The following is a 17,827-nucleotide window of genomic DNA, read 5'->3' on the forward strand; positions in this document are numbered from 1 at the left end:
TCCTGTGCTATGGAGCTCAAGGGAGTCAATAAGGGCAAATGTTATTATCCTCACACCTCCAGGCACTTAGCAAGTCAGGTTGATTTACTCATGTTCAGCGACGAGGGCCAAAGCACAGAAAAGTAAGATAGGACGAAACATCATAACATCTTAACATCAAAACATCCTGACAGCAACCATTTACTGAGAGCCTCATAGATGCCAGGCACTTTGTTGAGAGTTTTACATGGATTACCTCATTCAATCTTTCCAACAGCCCTCTGTGATGTCCGTACTGTTAGGCTCCCCATCTTACAGATGAGGAAATAGGCTCAAAGACGTTGGATAACTTGTGCAAGGTTGCAGAGTTAGTAAATGGCAAACCAGGATTTACGCCAGGGCTGCCGGCTGCAGTCCGTGCTTTATTTTTTTTTAACATCTTTATCGGAGTATAATCGCTTCACAATGGGGTGTTAGTTTCTGCTTTATGACAAAGTGAATCAGCTATACATATACATATATCCCCATATCACCTCCCTCTTGCGTCTCCCTCCCACCCTCCCTATCCCACCCCTCTAGGTGGTCACAAAGCACCGAGCTGAGCTGATCTCCCTGTGCTATGTGGACCGCCCCACTCACCCTTGTCAACCATGACTCTAGGGCTGCACTGCCCCCATTGGACAAACTAGCCATACACGGCTAGGTCAATTTATTTATTTACTTTTTAAATTTTATTGAAGTATAGCTGATATACAATGTTGTGCTAATTTCTGCTGTATAGCGAAAGTGACCCAGTTATAGATATATATATATATTCTTTTTCATATTCTCTTCCATTATGGTTTATCACAGGATACTGAATATAGTTCCCTGTGTTATATAGGACCTTGTTTATCCACCCTATACATACTAGTTTGCATCTGCTAATCCCAAACTCCCCATCCATCCCTCCCCCACCCCCTCTCCCCTTTGGTAACCATAAGTTTGTTTTCTATGTCTGTGAGTCCGTTTCTGTTCTGTAAATAAGCTCATTCGTGTCATATTTTAGGTTCCACATATAAGTGATATCATACATATGGTATTTGTCTTTCTCGTTCTGACTTAGTTCACTTAGGATGATAATCTCTAAGTCCATCCATGTTGCTGTAAATGCCGTTATTTCATTCTTTTTATGGCTGAGTAATATTCCATTGTATACATGTACCATACCTTCTTTATCGACTCCTCTGTTGATGGACACCTAGGTTGCTTCCATGTCTTGGCTACTGTAAACAGTGCTGCTATGAACATTGGGGTGCGTGTATCTTTTCGAATTATGGCTTTCTACAGATATATGCACAGGAGTGGGACTGCTGGATCATATGGTAGCTCTATTTTTAGTTTTTTGAGGAACCACCATACTGTTTTCCATAATGGCTACACCAATTTACATTCCCACCAACAGTGTAGGAGGGTTCCCTTTTCTCCAGACCCTCTCCAGCATTTATTGTTTGTGGATTTTTTGATGATGGCCATTCTGACCAGTGTGAGGTGATATCTCATTGTAGTATTGATTTGCATTTCTCTAATAATTAGCAATGATGAGCATCTTTTCATGTAGGTCAATTTAAATTAATTAAAATTAACTACAACTAAAAATTCAGTTCCTCAGTCACACCAGCCACACTTTAAGTGCTCAAAAGCCACACGTGGCTAATGACTGCCACACTGGGGAGCGCACACAAAGCACATTGCCCTCGTCACACAAGGCTGCATAGGTCAGCGTGGCACCGGAGTGTGCTGGCTATGACAGGGTAGGTTCGGTGAGCTGCTTCCAACTGCTGCCCCCCTTCTCACCACCCTGCCAGTCTGGCTCTTCTCACTTCAGCGTCTTGGGGAAACTTTGAGGCATACGTTAAGGTAATAACTTTCATTATCGTCCCCTCCATCATTCACCTCCTCAGTAATATCACCCTGTCTATCCACTGCCTGCAGTTCACCCTCGTGCCCCATCCCAGTCGCACCCTCCCCTCTCCAGTTCTGGGGAGACAGAGGTCCCGTTGTTATTCATTCTCATTGTGCCTCCGACCAACCCAGATGATCCAGTGCAGGACAGGCGCTTTACAGCCACAAGAAGCAGAGATCCCTGACTGTCGTCCGCGGCCACACCCTGTCTCCCCACCTGCTGCTGGCTCAGCTCTCCAGAGGGAGGGCTCACCCTAACCCTGGCCCAGCCGGCTGCTGAGGTGCAGCCTCCTGTGGCCACCACGACTCCAATATGATTTTGGAGCTGGTGAAAAGGACCTGGAACCTTTCTAAGATCACATGTTACCCAACGTCAATGAAATCTAATAGGATGCTAGAAGGCAGGCTGGTTATATATGATCTGCTCTGCACACAGGGACGAGTTGGGAAGAAAGGAGACAAAGCAGCCAGGGATAGAGGAGCTAAATAAGATACACTCAATTACCCACGGTCATGGAGAACAGACATGGCAGCTTATTAGAGCCAGTCAATAATCCCAGAGGCACTCTGGAATCCATCATACGACGCAGCCATAACCTACCTCTGAACCCCAGCGGATTTATCCATCTAATTAATTTTTCTCAGACTGATATTAAAATAAGTATATATTTTCCAAGCTGATTCTAACTGATGTCTAGAGAAGTGGGCAATGGCATGCATACTGGGAAGGGTAAAGACAGCCTAAAACGATTAATTTGCCACCGAAAATCTCAATGTATGTATTTGAGAGTCACCTGTACACACTGTCCAAAGAATTCTGCCTGTCAAAGCAACTAAAGGGTTGAGCCACCTAAGACTCTTCTCGGAGGCCCACATCGAAGATGTAGGAAATGGTCAAGTCAAGCTGGATGTCTCTCAGTCCATAATGCCCCCAGTCACAAAGTCAGAGACACCCTGCTGATTCCCAAAAGGTTCTCATGCAGAAGCAACTTCACTCCAGAGCATGCCACTTAACAGCAGGGGCTACAGCAGGGAAAGGAGGGGTGGGCAGGCTCTGTCCCCATCCCCGTGGCGTGTGGGCCACACCGCCTCTGAAAACACAGCTGTAAAACAGGGACAGTAAGCGCCACTCAGGGTTCTGCTCCAGTCATGCTTGAAGTGGGTAGAGCAGAGTGATAATGGAGCGTGGAAAGGACAAGGGGGCAGAAGAATCAACATTCCTGAAAGCAAGAGCACTCACGAGACACGCATTGGTTTCTGTTTTCCCTCCGAAGGGGAGAAAGTAGGTCAACACACTCAAAGAACTGTGGCCAGGAACAGTGGGTCTGAGAGGGAGCCACCGGCTGAGCCCTGCCAAGGCGAAGCAGTGAGACACATGCCTTTCACTTGCAGGCATTTGTCTGAGGTCACTTGGCCTCGGGAAAAACTCGGGCTGTGAATCCCTTGGTGTGTATTCTCTGCAGGCCCTCGGAGTTGGGTGCAAGGGGAGCCTCGCGTTTTAAGACAGACATCTAAATGATTGGCTGGCGTGAGCTGGCAGGCACAGGAATGTTCATGAGCAGACTGCCTGCTTTGGCTCTCAGACAAGGTGGACAAGGCTCGGGGCAGTGTGGCTAAATATAGACAGCACAGGGGGCCCAGAAAGCAGGAGGGCTCAGTTTCATCCCCAGGTCTCTCGGTTAACCTGAGGCAAACTCCCTGAGTGTCTTTCTTTCATGGACTGACTTATTCTTGGTAAGGCAGGAGCACTGAGGAAGCTTTCCCAGGCCTAGAGCAGGGGGTCACACTGAGTCTGCTGCATTTTCTTGCCTCATCTTCCCTCAACGACCCAAGTCTGGGGAAAAGACCGTTTGTGATCAGGTGGGAGGTGGAGTCGCCGATTCACGTATGGAGACAGGACAAGCTGTGATGACCCGCTGGCGGCCACACGAGGCCCCCTCAACAAGGTTGCTGCCCAGCCAGAGCCAGAAGGAGGCTGACTGACCCCTGGTCTAAAGGCAGAGGTGGCAGAGAAGCATACCAGAGGCGCCAAATCAGAACTCTTGCTGCATAGCACACAGCTACGAGGCAAGCAGTGTGAAACCCAGGAATTTAGGTAGGCAGTTTTAGGAGGAAGTTCAAAGCCCAGGCAGTTCCCGCCCTCTGCCACTGCTCATATGCCACTCCTTTCCTCAGCAAGACTCTACTTGGACAGAAGCAAGAACCCAGACCAAGGCGGCTGCTTGTCCAGTCCAGTTAGGGGGCAGTGTTCTTAGGAAAAACCATGGAGCAGGGGAGGCCGAGCCCAAGGAAACTCTTCAGTATTTCCCGCCCCAAGGCCCTCGGCCCTACCCTCATTCCTGGACACTTCCGCCAGAAGTCACTATATCCCTGGGTGGCAGGAATACCTGGGAGGAGCTGCTTTTTTTTTTTCCGATTATAAAACTGATAAGTGATTATTGTATAAAATTGAGAGCATAAAGGAAAATAGAAACTAGAAAATTTTAAAAATCACTATAATCCCATCACCTAAAGATTACTACCGTTAACAGCCTTTATGTAAATTTGGAGTAGTCAGGCCTGGATTCAAGCCCTGGCTCTGTTGCTTACTTACAGCGTGACTTTGGGCAAGTTACATAAGCTCTCTGAACCTCAGCTTTCTTATCTGCAAAATGAGAATAATCATAGCACTCACCTTAAAGTGTTGTTTCAAGGATCCGAGAATTCCCGTGAAGAGGTGTAGTCGTCCCTGGCAAATAGTAAGTGATCAATAAGTGCTGGCCATCATCACCACCACCATCATCATCATTCTACGTGCCTGTATTCAAAAGCCTCCACAGCGACGGCTGCATAATATTTCACCTTGTGATGGTACTATTTCCTGAGTGTTAAACATCTATCTTGCTTCCAAGATTTCGGTATTACAAAACTGCTGCAAGGAACATTCTTGCACATAATCTCTGATCATTTCCTTAACATGAATCTCCTAGAATTGAGTTTACTGGGAAAAAGAAATATGAACATTTTTTAGGCCCGTGTTCCAGACTGTAGAATGGCTTTCTAGAAAGGTTGTACTCACTTACATGTCTAGCAGCAGGGCATATAAGTACCTATCTCTTCATACTTTCACCAACACTGAGTAATAACATTTTTAAAAAGTCTTTGCCAACTTGATAAGGGAAATGGTGTTTTGTTTTCACTTGTAGGACTTTGACCATAAGGGAGGATACACATTTTAAGCTAACTCTCTGTTAAACTCTCTGGGAACACGTGAGTTCCTGTATGGGAGGAGTCCCTATACTTTAGTTTTGCTTTCTTAAAATATTTTAAGTCTCTTTCCCTTAGTAACTGACATACTTGTAATAAAAGCTATGCTGGTTTATAATAGCATATAACTGAAAGAAGAAAATGCTTGTCTTTTTTTAATGGACCTGTACATACACATAAAAACATACACAGGGCTCCCCTGGTGGCGCAGTGGTTGAGAGTCTGCCTGCCAATGCAGGGGACACGGGTTCGAGCCCTGGTCTGGGAGGATCCCACATGCCGCGGAGCAGCTAGGCCCGTGAGCCACAACTACTGAGCCTGCGCGTCTGGAGCCTGTGCTCCGCAACGAGAGGCCGCGACAGTGAGAGGCCCACGCACCACGATGAACAGTGGCCCCCGCTTGCCACAACTAGAGAAAGCCCTCGCACAGAAACAAAGACCCAACACAGCAAAAATAAATAAATTAATTAATAAACTCCTACCCCCAAGATCTAAAAAAAAAAAACCACATACACAATTTTCCCCAGGCATGTGAGTAAATAAATTACTCTCCCTCAAACTTAGCATATCACTTGGATATAGTTACACGTGTTAGTTCAATTTCAAAGTCATGCCCCCAACGTCAGTATAATTTTAACATTTTCCATTCAAGCTTAAGTGTCAGTTATAAGTCAGGATTCTGATTTTCCATCTTTTTTCCCCCCTCAACCTGTTAGATAGGTCAGAGTTCTTAGTTGCAAACTACAGAATCCACTCTGACTAGTTTAAGTAGAAAGGAAATTTATTGAAGAATATTAGACAGTTCCAGGATCTCTTGAGACCCATAAAGTCAGGCTCTGAAGAAGCCAGAAGCATGGTGCAAGTACACTGGTAGCACTGCTCTGGCAAAAACACCACTGCCCCTACCCTGCAGAAGACAGCAGTGCCCCACGATCCTTGCCTTCCATTTGGAATTTCCAGGCTGCTGGTATCTCCCTTCCAACAGCCCCTAGAAGCCCATCAAAGAGAGCAATGGGCTGGAGAGATTCGAGCTGCTCGATGGGGCCCCTCTGCAGTCTGCTGGTTTCTGCTGTCCAGGACAGCAGGACTGACATGCCCTATGTTGGATACCGGAAAGCACAGAGAAGTTTTCTGCATGTTTTGCTGGTTCTCACCCAACTTTCCAGTAGAATGTAAACTATTAAGGGCAGAGACCGGCTCGTCACTGTTAAGTAGTCACATACTGCTTATTTATTAATTATCTGCTACATGCACCAACAAATATTTCTGAATGCCTACTCTGAATTTGCCATGGTGCTGGGTGCTGGGGATATAAACTGTGGACTAGATAGAAAAGCGTCTTCTCTCACAAGCTTACATTCCAGCCAGCGCTGAGTGACAGCAAATATATAAACAGTCATGATTTCAGGTGAGGCAAGAGGCAAGGCTACCTTCAAGAGGGTGGTCAGAGAAGGTCTCTATGAGGGGCTGACGGTGGGAATAAAATGCTAAGGATGAGAAGGATCCAAGCATTTGAAGAGTTAGGGGAAGAACAGTCCTGGAAGAAGGAATATCACACAAGGAGGACACAGACTGACCCACCGGCTCTGGGGCTGGAGCATGATGAGGGAGCAGGGCAGTGAAATGCTTGCATTTTAATCCGAGCACATTGGAGCCACTGGAGGCTGTGAATGCAGGGAGTGACGACATCTGCTACACAGTTTGAAGGATCACTCTGGGTGGTGAGGGGAGAACACACCATAAGGGAGACAAACAGAAACATTAAGAAGGTCAGTAACGCAGATGGAAGATGATGGTGGATTGGAGCAGGGTGCTCGAAAGAATGGGAGGTCGGCACATTTGGGATACGCCTCAGAGTTCGAACCAACAGGAATTACAGATTGGCTGTGGGAGGTGAGAGGAAGAGGAGAATCAAGGATGATGCCCAGATCTGGGGGCTTGAGCAATAGAGCAACTGATGCTGACAGTTACTGAGATGGGAAAGAGTGGTTGGGGGCGGGGCGGTTCGAGTTCACATTTTGACAGGTTCACGTGCCAGTGTCTACGGGACTGGATGGGGTGAGTAGATAGTGACGTGTATCTGAGTGGAGCTCGGAGGAGACGCCAGGTCTTGTGTTGCCCCACACTGAGCACTCTGAGAGGGGACATGAACTGTACCAGACACAGCTTGGAAGAAGGAGTTAAAACAGAAGGTCTTGTCAATCAGTCCTTGTGTGTCTCCAGGGGAGCCTGACATCATAATTGACCCTTGACCTACCCCAGGGACTATGGCCCTCAGAAGGCTTTTTTATGTCTCTGATTGACCTTGTTGTTTTACGTATCTGTCCAGAGAAATGGGGCATGTTTGTACCAGTTCAGGGAGGACCTCTCAGGAGTGTTTGAGAAGAGCCATGATGTACCTGCTTTCGATGCTGGAGTCCTGAGTTTTGTTTCATAAACACCTCAGACCCTGAGACTTGGTGGACTTTCCTGGGCACAGACATGTCACAGGTGTCCCTGTAGTTTGCTGTGAGCTGCTCCTGTGTGGCCCTGGGTAGGGAAGAACTTGGAAGCCTGTGCCTGAGCGATGCGTATATTTTTCCCACTGACTTTCTCTGTATCCTTTGCCGTAAGAAAGCTTAGCTGTGACTAAAACCCACTGTTGAATCTTATGAGTCCTTCTAGTGAATCACCCAACTTGAAGTGGCTGTGAGCCCCCCGAAACATAGCCTTTGCCCTCAAGGGGCTTAAGCTTTGGCTGAAGAGGAGAAAGGAAGAAACATGAAGCAACAGTGACCCAAGCAGGACAATATATTTATATAGCATAGTCCGCCCGAGGACAGGGAGTAAGTCTTTATTCATCTTTATATCCCCCAAAGAGGGCTGGGGAACTGCAAGGGCCTCGGTAAAAGTTTGCTGAACTTCACGCAAGAGGTGGAACTTCCTGGATGGTGAGGATTTTCAATAAGCTAAGAAGAGAGGGAAGGCCTGCCAATTGGAGAAAACAACTTGATGGAGGCCCAAAAGCAAGAACAGGCAGGGTTTGTTTGTAGAAAGCTGTCCTCTCAGTCTCCCTGCTCCACAATGCCTGGCTCAGTCACCAAACAGTAGGCATTTAATAAAGTCGGCCACTTGTCAGGTATCCGGGCCCAAGTTTGCTGCCACACCCTCTCCAGCCTCCACCCCTGCTTTTCTGGGTAGCGCTAAGGATGAGAGGTGAGAGCAGAGCTTATTCCTCCTGCACCCGCTCAAGTCACTTGCAAGAGAGTAAACTGCGGCTGAGATGTCTAGTTCCAAATCTTACTGCAGCACAGTTAGCTGGGCTGATCTCCCTGTGATTCTGAGATAAAATTCCAGATGGGACTACAATACCTCTATTAATCCTGAATTCCATGTCAGTTCCAAAATCAAAACTCCCAGAACTTAGGCATCTCTAATATAATCTTGCCCAATTCCCTGGGCAGCTTTCAAAAGAAATAGATTCATGACTTCTTCACCACAAGAGAGGCTCAGGTGAAGGGAGATATGGAGACCAAAGAAAAGAGAAGGCACTCTCAAGAACGGACCAAAACATTTCTGTCTGCATGAACAGGAAAGAGAATGGAAGGACGAGCACTTGGACGTTATAGAGATCATCGAATGCAACCGTTGCCCCTCCCTCTCCAACAGATGAAGAAGAGATTTGTCTAGCATGGAAGCAACTGAAGTGTCCACCGACAGATGAATGGATAAAGAAGATGTGGCACATATATACAATGGAATATTACTCAGCCATAAAAAGAAACGAAATTGAGTTATTTGTAGTGAGGTGGATGGACCTAGAGTCTGTCATACAGAGTGAAGTAAGTCAGAAAGAGAAAAACAAATACCGTATGCTAATACATATATATGGAATCTAAAAAAAAAAAAGGTTCTGACGAACCGAGGGGCAGGACAGGAATAAAGACACAGACATAGAGAATGGACTTGAGGACACGGGGAGGGGGAAGGGTAAGCTGGGACAAAGTGAGAGAGTAGCACTGACATATATACAGTACCAAATGTAAAATAGCTAGCTAGTGGGAAGCAGCCGCATAGCACAGGGAGATCAGCTCCGTGCTGTGTGTCCACCTAGAGGGGTGGGATAGGGAGGGTGGGAGGGAGGGAGACGCAAGAGGGAGGGGATATGGGGATATATGTATATGTATAGCTGATTCACTTTGTTATAAAGCAGAAACTAACACACCATTGTAAAGCAATTATACTCCAATAAAGATGTTAAAAAAAAAAAGAGAGAGAGAGAGATTTGTCTAGGACCACACAACTGCTCCAGGACCAGAACCCGGTTTTCCTGATTTCCAGTCCAGTGCTTTACCACATTTTAGTGGTATTCAGCCCTATTCAGTAGTTCTACTGCCATAAGAATCATCCCCAAAGAAGGGGGATGCGTTAAATTTCCAAATTAGCAACCATCCCTTGGTGAAGCACGTTAAGGGCCAGCGCAGGGGAGGGAGCAAGAGGCTCAGCCGCGGCAGCACAATTGCAAGGGCTAAGTGAGACATGTTTCTCACTGCTTTACAGGCTCTGCAGCCTCACTGCTGCTTTGCTTTGAGCCAAGTCAATCACGCTCTGTGTCATGGGGTGGGGGGTCAGGCAGGGAGAGGAGTGAACAAAACAGACTTTCCTGCCGGCAGAGGTGCGTGGCCAGACTATTAATCGACCAGCGAAAGGAAGGAGGCAATTGCAGATGCACATGACGGCAGCAGAAAGCCCTGGCCCGACCAGCATCCCGCCCACCCAAGGCCTGCCAGTTCACAGCAGCCGGTCAGAAAGCTCATGGCCATGAGCACGGGATAGGTTGCCAGAGTGGATTATGCACATCAGCCTCTGCGCCCTGCCCAGACTTCTGACTCAGAGGTGGTGACGAAGAGGCTGGGCTGGTCCAGCAGCACAGTGAACCCAGACGACAGGCTGGCAGTGACTTCTTTGAGGACCGAAATCACTTCCTGTTTGGGAACCCCAAACCCTGAGCTGCACTCCCACACAGCTCGGGCCTCCACAGAGGATCACAGGTGGCTTCTAGGCCAATCGCAAAAATGTCAGAAAAAGCCTAGAGATAGTTAAGGGAGCCTTAGATAAAGTCTGAAATGCGACGCCTCTACTGAGTACCAAATCCGAGAACGAATGAATTCAGGATTCAAATCACATTCTTACTCAACGCCTGAATCACTCTCACAAAACAAGACTGAGATTCAGCTCCTCTCAGGGCTTCAAATCCTCACCATAAAAAAGCATTATATTGTCATCACAGGAAATACCCCATAATTCTAGCTTAGGTGAGGTATGGCAGAGTTAGAAATAACTGGATTTGTACAGATAAGGGAATCATATCCTTTAAACACCAAAACATTTAAACAGTATCTTTGATGACATGAAATCTACGTGTATATATTACACGCTTCCCAGATTTCTTAATTCACTCGATGTTCTTCTGGCTAACTCAGAGTAATCAGAATCAACATGCTTTATTATGCTATGCCATTTTGTTTTTCTGTCTCTTTTCAGGATATCAGGCCTTCAGCCAGCACTTCCTCTGTCAGTATCTCTGAGCTTCTTCCCCCCCCCATCCCCCACTCCAACATCTCTTCCTGTTGCTTCTAATCTGTACAGCTAGGAACCAGAATACAAAACTCTTTATAGCTATGTTACAAGCAAGGCACTAGAAAATAAAGTGCCTTGGGGAATAAAGTTTGTGGCTTTAGTGCTATCTCTGTGTGTTTGAGGGAGTTTGTGGCTATTCTTTCCAGGTTTGGGGAAAATTTCCAGAGAACAGAACCTGGCCTGGGGTTAAGTTCTGTGCTACTGAATATTTACCTGGGATCAGGCCAGGTCTCAAAATCCCCTGTGCCCACACCAACTCCCTGGCTCAGACAGCTCTGAGTGACAGAAAATTGGGAAGAATAACCAAGAATAAACATGAGGCCGTGCCAGATTCTTCTTTCAGAAAGTGAAGTGCTGACAAAGTAAGGGCTTGGGGAATCTGCTCTAACCTCCAACAGAGGAGCATCCCTGCACTATCCCCAAAACTGTGAAGCACTGAGGAAATTAAAAAGGTGAATTCTCAGAACTAGAACCAAAAAATCTTAAAATTTGTATGGAGACAAAAAAGACTCCGAATAGCCAAAGCAATCTTGAGAAAGAAAAACGGAGCTGGAGGAATCAGGCTCCCCGACTTCAGACTATACTACAAAGCTACAGTAATCAAGACAGTATGGCACTGGCACAAAAATAGAAATATAGATCAATGGAACAGGATAGAAAGCCCAGAGGTAAACCCACGCACCTATGGTCAAGTAATCTATGACAAAGGAAGCAAGGATATACAATGGAGAAAAGACAGTCTCTTCAATACGTGGTGCTGGGAAAACTGGACAGCTACATGTAAAAGAATGAAATTAGAACACTCCCTAACACTATACACAAAAATAAACTCAAAATGGATTAAAGACCTAAATGTAAGACTGGACACTGTAAAACTCTTAGAGGAAAACGTAGGAAGAACACTCTTTGACATAAATCACAGCAACATCTTTTTTGACCCACCTCCTAGAGTAACGAAAATAAAAACAAAAATAAACAAATGGGACCTAATGAAACTTAAAAGCTTTTGCAGAGCAAAGGAAACCATAAACAAGACCAAAAGACAACCCTCAGAATGGGAGAAACTATTTGCAAATGAAGCAATGGACAAGGGATTAATCTCCAAAATATACAGACAGCTCATGCAGCTCAATATCAAAAAAACAAACAACCCAATCCAAAAGTGGGCAGAAGACCTAAATACACATTTCTCCAAAGAAGATATATAGATTGTCAACAAACACATGAAAGAATGCTCAACATCACTAATCATTAGAGAAATGCATATCAAAACCACAATGAAGTATCACCTCACACCGGTCAGAATGGCCATCATCAAAAAGTCTACAAACAATAAATGCTGGAGAACATGTGGAGAAAAGGGAACCCTCTGGCACTGTTGGTGGGAATGTAAATTGGTACAGCCACTATGGAGAACAGTATGCAGTATGGAGGCTCCTTAATAAACTCAAAATAGAACTACCATACGACCCAGCAATCCCACTACTGGGCATATACCCTGAGAAAACCATAATTCAAAAAGACACATGCACCCCAATGTTCATTGCAGCACTCTTTACCATAGCCAGGTCACAGAAGCAACCTAAATGTCCATCGACAGATGAATGGATAAAGAAGGCATGGCACATATATACAATGGACTATTACTCAACCATAAAAAGGAATAAAATTGGGTCATTTGTAGAGACGTGGATGGATCTAGAGCCTGTCATACAGAGTGAAGGAAGTCAGAGAGAGTAAATTAATATCGTATATACATGGAATCTAGAAAAATGGTACAGATGAACCTGTTTGCAAGGCAGAAATAGAGACACAGACGTGAAGAACAAACGTACGGACACCAAGCAGGGAGGGTGGGGTGGGATGAATTGGGAGATTGGGATTGACATACATACACTATTATGTATAAAACAGATAACTAATGAGAACCTGCTGTATAGCACAGGGAACTCCACTTAATGCTCTGTGGTGACCTAAATGGAAAGGAAATCCAAAAAAGAGGGGATATATGTATACATACAGCTGATTCACTTCTCTGTACAGCAGAAACTTACACAGCATCGTAAAGCAACTATACTCCAATAAATAAATAAGTAAATAAAACATATGCGTACACAGATTTTACCAGAAAAATAAAAATAAAAATAAATAAACATAGAAAGGTGAATTCTCATGCTTAGGCAGATCCAGAGAGAAACCCAAGGACATAAAAAAAATGCACTAATCAATTTTTAAGCACATGATACCTTATTGTTAACTATAGGCACTACATTGTACTGCAGACCTCTGGAACTTTCTCATCTTGTACTATATATCTCTAACTTTATACCTATTGAACACCAACCCCCTTCCCATATCCCCATCCCCCCATCCCCTGGCAACCACCATCCTTACTTTTGACTGTTTTAGATGCCTCATATAAGAGGAATCATGCAGTACTTGTCCTTCTGTGACTGACTTAGTTCACTTAGCATAATGTCTTCTAGGTCCATTCACATGTCCAAACTCACCAAATTATATATATATTAATTATTTGCAGTTTTTTACATACCAATTACACCTCAGTGAAGCTGGAGAAAAAATAACTAAGCCATGGGCTCTACCTTCCAGCAAAACAAAAATGCACTAATCAGAAGTAAGGTAAATAAAGTGAATTTTGAAGTTTCTTAACTATGGTAATACTTGAGACCATTGAGGTCTTTCTTTAAAATCCTGGGAGAAAAATAACACATGCAATTTATAATGTAGTACCAATAGCCATCATGTGTTCCATGTTTTTACAATTTAGAAACCATTTTCATAGTCAATACTTCATTTGATAAACTGCAGAGAAGGCCATTCTCTCTCACATCCTCAGCCATCACTTGTTACTTTAAGAAGCAACATTTGAAATTTTCTACTGTCTATATTATTGACAGCTAAATCCCCACTGTGTCCACATCCTCTGTAGACGAGGATTACCACAGGGTCCTGCTGGGAGAGCTGGGTCAGGCCCCAAAGGCCCAGCTACGCATAAGATATAAAAGGAGGATTGCCTAGATGCTGGGGTCCCTGCCTTCTGGGGACCTATAACCTCAGAGTCCTGCCTCTGCCAGACCATTAACACCCACACGATGCAGGGCAGTCTCCTTCAGCCTGTCCCAGTGTCCTTTTTAGCCCAGGATGGGGGTAATAATGCAGAATCCACAGGTCAGCATTTGATTACTTTGGCCTGGACATCAAACAACTAGCAGGATGATGACAAGGTTCATCTCTGAAACTTGATTTGACCATTCCTAAGGTAGAAGGGATAAAACTTGCCTCTACCTAGTTCCCAGATATTTGGAGATGATAAATGAAGTACTACAATGACATATTTTAGTTTTCAAGGTGAATTACTTTGAAGTCCTTGGAAAGATCACAGAAGGCTGAGAGAGTCTAACTGGCTCAAAGTTAAGTATCTTCGATCACTCACCAGTTTTACTAGAAATCATACACAACATCTCAAACTAAAGATATGGAAAAGAGAAAAAGCTTAGGTTTTGATATTGGGAAGTAGGAGGAAACTTAGTGAGGAAAGTGTCAATCAACAGCAGGAGTATGAAACAGGAAGAGGTGGACATGAAAAAGTCAAAGTGAAGAATTAAAATTTTGTTTCTGGGAAAGAAAGGGGGGAATATAAACAGCAACCATCGAACGATGTTCTCCCATAAAGAAAACACAAAGAAATTTTGTAAAGTGGTTCAATCCGGAATAACTGATAAACAATTAAAAACACATCATAAAGGACATAATGCTTATATGTGTGAAATAAATTTAAATGGAAAACTCCAACCAAAGTGAATGCTGTACTGAGTCTCAGAAATCTTTTAACCATAATGAGTTTGGCTGTGATTCTAGAAGGTAAGGGGATGTGATTTGTATCTCAGAACTGTCTATCTGGGTGAGTCTCATCCAGATTCGAGCTAACAAGACCCACACAGAGTATCGCAACGAAGCCAAAGGAGAGAAAGGAAAAACTAATCATCCTGCCCCTCTTTCAGATACAGCCCTGCCTAACCCCTACCTCCTTATGTTGCTGCCCCTTCACACCCTTCTAAGCCAGCCAGCTAACCAGCCAAGCAGTCACCCTGCGGCTAACTTACTTACGTCTGGTCTAGGGCCTACCCTGCAGAAAGATACACATGCCGGAGGCAAGGAAGCTGAGCTGCAATTCTGGCAGATGTGCACTCCTTGGATTGGTCTACACTGATTCCAGCCACCCCTTCCTCTGGAAGACACTAAAGGCAGTAAGAGTAAATTATTATTTCCTTAGTTTGCTCACGCCTGTGATTCCAAGGGAAAATAACAACAACAGAAGAAAATTGTTGCAAGGGCTGGGCAGCCGAAGTCACCAAGTACCACAGGATCGATTTTTACACACACACACACACACACACACACACACACACACACTCTAGTATACTCTAGTGGTTATGGTTCAGCTAAACACGCTAAGTCAAGACAGGAGAAGGCAACCACTTTTTTACTCTCAGGTCCCTTCTGGGAATTTGGTCCTCACTTCTAGTGAGAAATCTGGAAATGGCTCCACTGGTCATCCTCCTCCTGGGAGAAGGACCATCTGAACTGTGGAAAACTTGGCTTTGGGAGGGGAGTGAGTTCCCTATCTCAGTGATACTCCTGGACACTGGGGGAATTCTGCTCCCTCAATCTTGTCAGAGGGTTTGCCGTAAATTAATTTATGGTGACTCAACCCTGGGGCAGTAGGCCCACTAGAGACATGGACAGCCTGCCCCAACCTTGTGAGAACTTCATAAACACAACTCTTGCACTTTCTCATCAAACACTCCCGCAGCTCCAGTCAGACCTGGAACCTGGGACTAGAGTGACAAAGGTGTCTGACCTGGGGGCAATTCTTCTGTTCATATGAGTGTGACTCTCAGGACAGAGCAGAAGTGAGAATGTGTGCTTCATGGTGAGCGAAGAGGGAGGACAAGGAAAAGGACTGTACCTGTCAGACAGGTGAGCGCTGCCCGTCCTGTCCCCTTTCCTTAGATAAAACAAGCGCTGTCTGTCAGGTTGGAGAGCTGGTTTGGTCTTCACAGTCCAGGCTGTTACAGAATTAGAAAATCAGCATCATACATTCCCTGAGAGTGGGGTGGGAAGTTAAGGGTCAGTTGGTACCCAGGGTATGTAGCAGAGACTGTTGACAGCCACCAAATACACCAAGTATGCTTCTACGTACCCCCTGCAGTTAGACTGGGGCGAAGTGATTGGTTCCTGCCACTGAAATACGTGAAGTGACGTGTGTCAGGGCTGGGATGAGGCAGCTAAGGCATACGGGTTTCCAGCTGCCTCTTCCTCTGCCATGATGCCCCTGGAGGTCACGTGTGCCAGATGGCATTGCAACAAGATTAAAGAGAGCCAACCAGTCTGCATCAAACCTTATTTACGTGAGCAACAAATAATCCTGTGTTGTTTATTTGTTACTGCGTCAGAGTGTACCCTATCCTGACTAATACAGGAGCCAAAGTAGCGGCCCATCCCCAATGCCAGAGACTTTAGTGCACTAAGTTTAACCTAGTCACACTTACTCACAAACTCTAAGAGGATGATTGGATCTCACATGTTTTCCAAGACTTTCTTCAACAAAACATTGTCTCTGAGGGAGGATGGTTCAGCCTAAAACAGTAACTTCAAGTGTAAAGGCCACCTTTCCCAAGACATGTGTCTTCAAAATATCATAAAGTATCCAAAACGCATTCAATGGCTCATGAAATCTCTTCCCAGGCACCTATAACCTCCTGCTGTTTCCCATTTGACTAACACCACTGGACACAAATGCTGGCTTATAGCCTCTATAAACAGAAGTTCCTCATAAATTCAGGTTCCCATAAAAATCAAACAAGAGAAAAGTGAAAAAAGAGCCACCAGTAAGTTTCTCTCTGTCGAGACCATCTCAGTTTCGTGAGGGCCCTGGTTCAATTCACTTTTCAAGTTTGGAATAGGAAAAAAGAGGAGCTTCCCTCACTCATTGTCTCTAAAACGTCTGGATCTCTCTTGGAGAGCCAGCAAGGCCAGCATGAGGCAGAAGGCACATCGCTTTAGAGCTTGAACTCAAAGGGCTGGGGATGCTTCCGGCTGGGCGCTATTCACAAGCTGCTGAAAGCCCTACCTTTCAGAGCACCTACCTACTCAGATGACAAGGACCCCGTATATGACTACTTGTTGTACGTGACCAAAACGTGTCTTTAGAAACACGTCTTTCAAAGGCAGTCACATTATCAGTGTAAGTTTCAGAAATTACACACATATATTTTTCTCGGGCTGGGACTGGATGGAAATGTTCATGTATTCAACCCCTAAGAGAAGGACTGTCTGGTGGTTAGGGGCTGCACGAAAGCCACGGCCTGGGCCCGTGCTCCGCACCCGGAATCTTCTGGCGGGAGGGGATGGTCAGAGAAGTACTTACTCTCTGACCCAGAAGGCCTCTTCTGAGCATTGCCCAATGCTCCTGTTATACAACATGCAAAATAAATAACCAACCTTAAAAGTCAGGCGGCCAAAACTCCACTCAATAATAAGCCCTTTTACAAGCTGCTTATCACTTGCCAAAATCAGCTCCAGAGGAACACCAGGAACTCTGAATTCTATTGTTCTTATGAACTACTTGGGGAATATAGACAAGCTTCACTGGCTTTATTGGTTTTCTAAGAGACAAAAGACAAAGGTTTTCATCTACCCATACTCTGACCTTGATCTGAAGAATGCAAATACAGCCCCATCCCACCATCTCAGCAAGGTCCCTATTACAAGTGTGAGTTAGAAAGGGGTCCTGATCTTTTCCTAGAAAACACGCCGCTCTCTGCTTTCCCTCTCACCTGATTGTTGGGGTGAGGAAGGGAAGATAAATGCCAACCTTTTCAGAAAATTCACTGGGAGGGAGCGAGAGGGCAGGACAGAGGCACCTGGAATGCGGTCTTCTGCCTGCGAGGGCTCTCTGGCTTAACTACAAAAGGAAAGAGGAGTTTTGCTCGAGGAAAACTGTTCAAAACCATTT

The 17,827-nt window shown here is 45.2% G+C and overlaps 1 long non-coding RNA gene across 5 annotated transcripts in view; it reads right to left on the reverse strand.

Moving 5' to 3' along the window:
- The window catches only part of LOC109552483 (uncharacterized), an 85,501-nt gene that overhangs the window by 53,691 nt on the left and 13,983 nt on the right, over window positions 1-17,827 (reverse strand). For all 5 annotated transcript variants that reach the window (XR_012329288.1, XR_012329287.1, XR_012329289.1 and 2 more), the window contains one exon: window positions 4,598-4,651. This is a non-coding gene — a long non-coding RNA (uncharacterized lncRNA). The remainder of the gene's footprint in view (window positions 1-4,597; window positions 4,652-17,827) is intronic.

Source organism: Tursiops truncatus, chromosome X, assembly GCF_011762595.2.
Source record: "Tursiops truncatus isolate mTurTru1 chromosome X, mTurTru1.mat.Y, whole genome shotgun sequence".
NCBI classification, from domain to species: Eukaryota; Metazoa; Chordata; class Mammalia; order Artiodactyla; family Delphinidae; genus Tursiops; species Tursiops truncatus.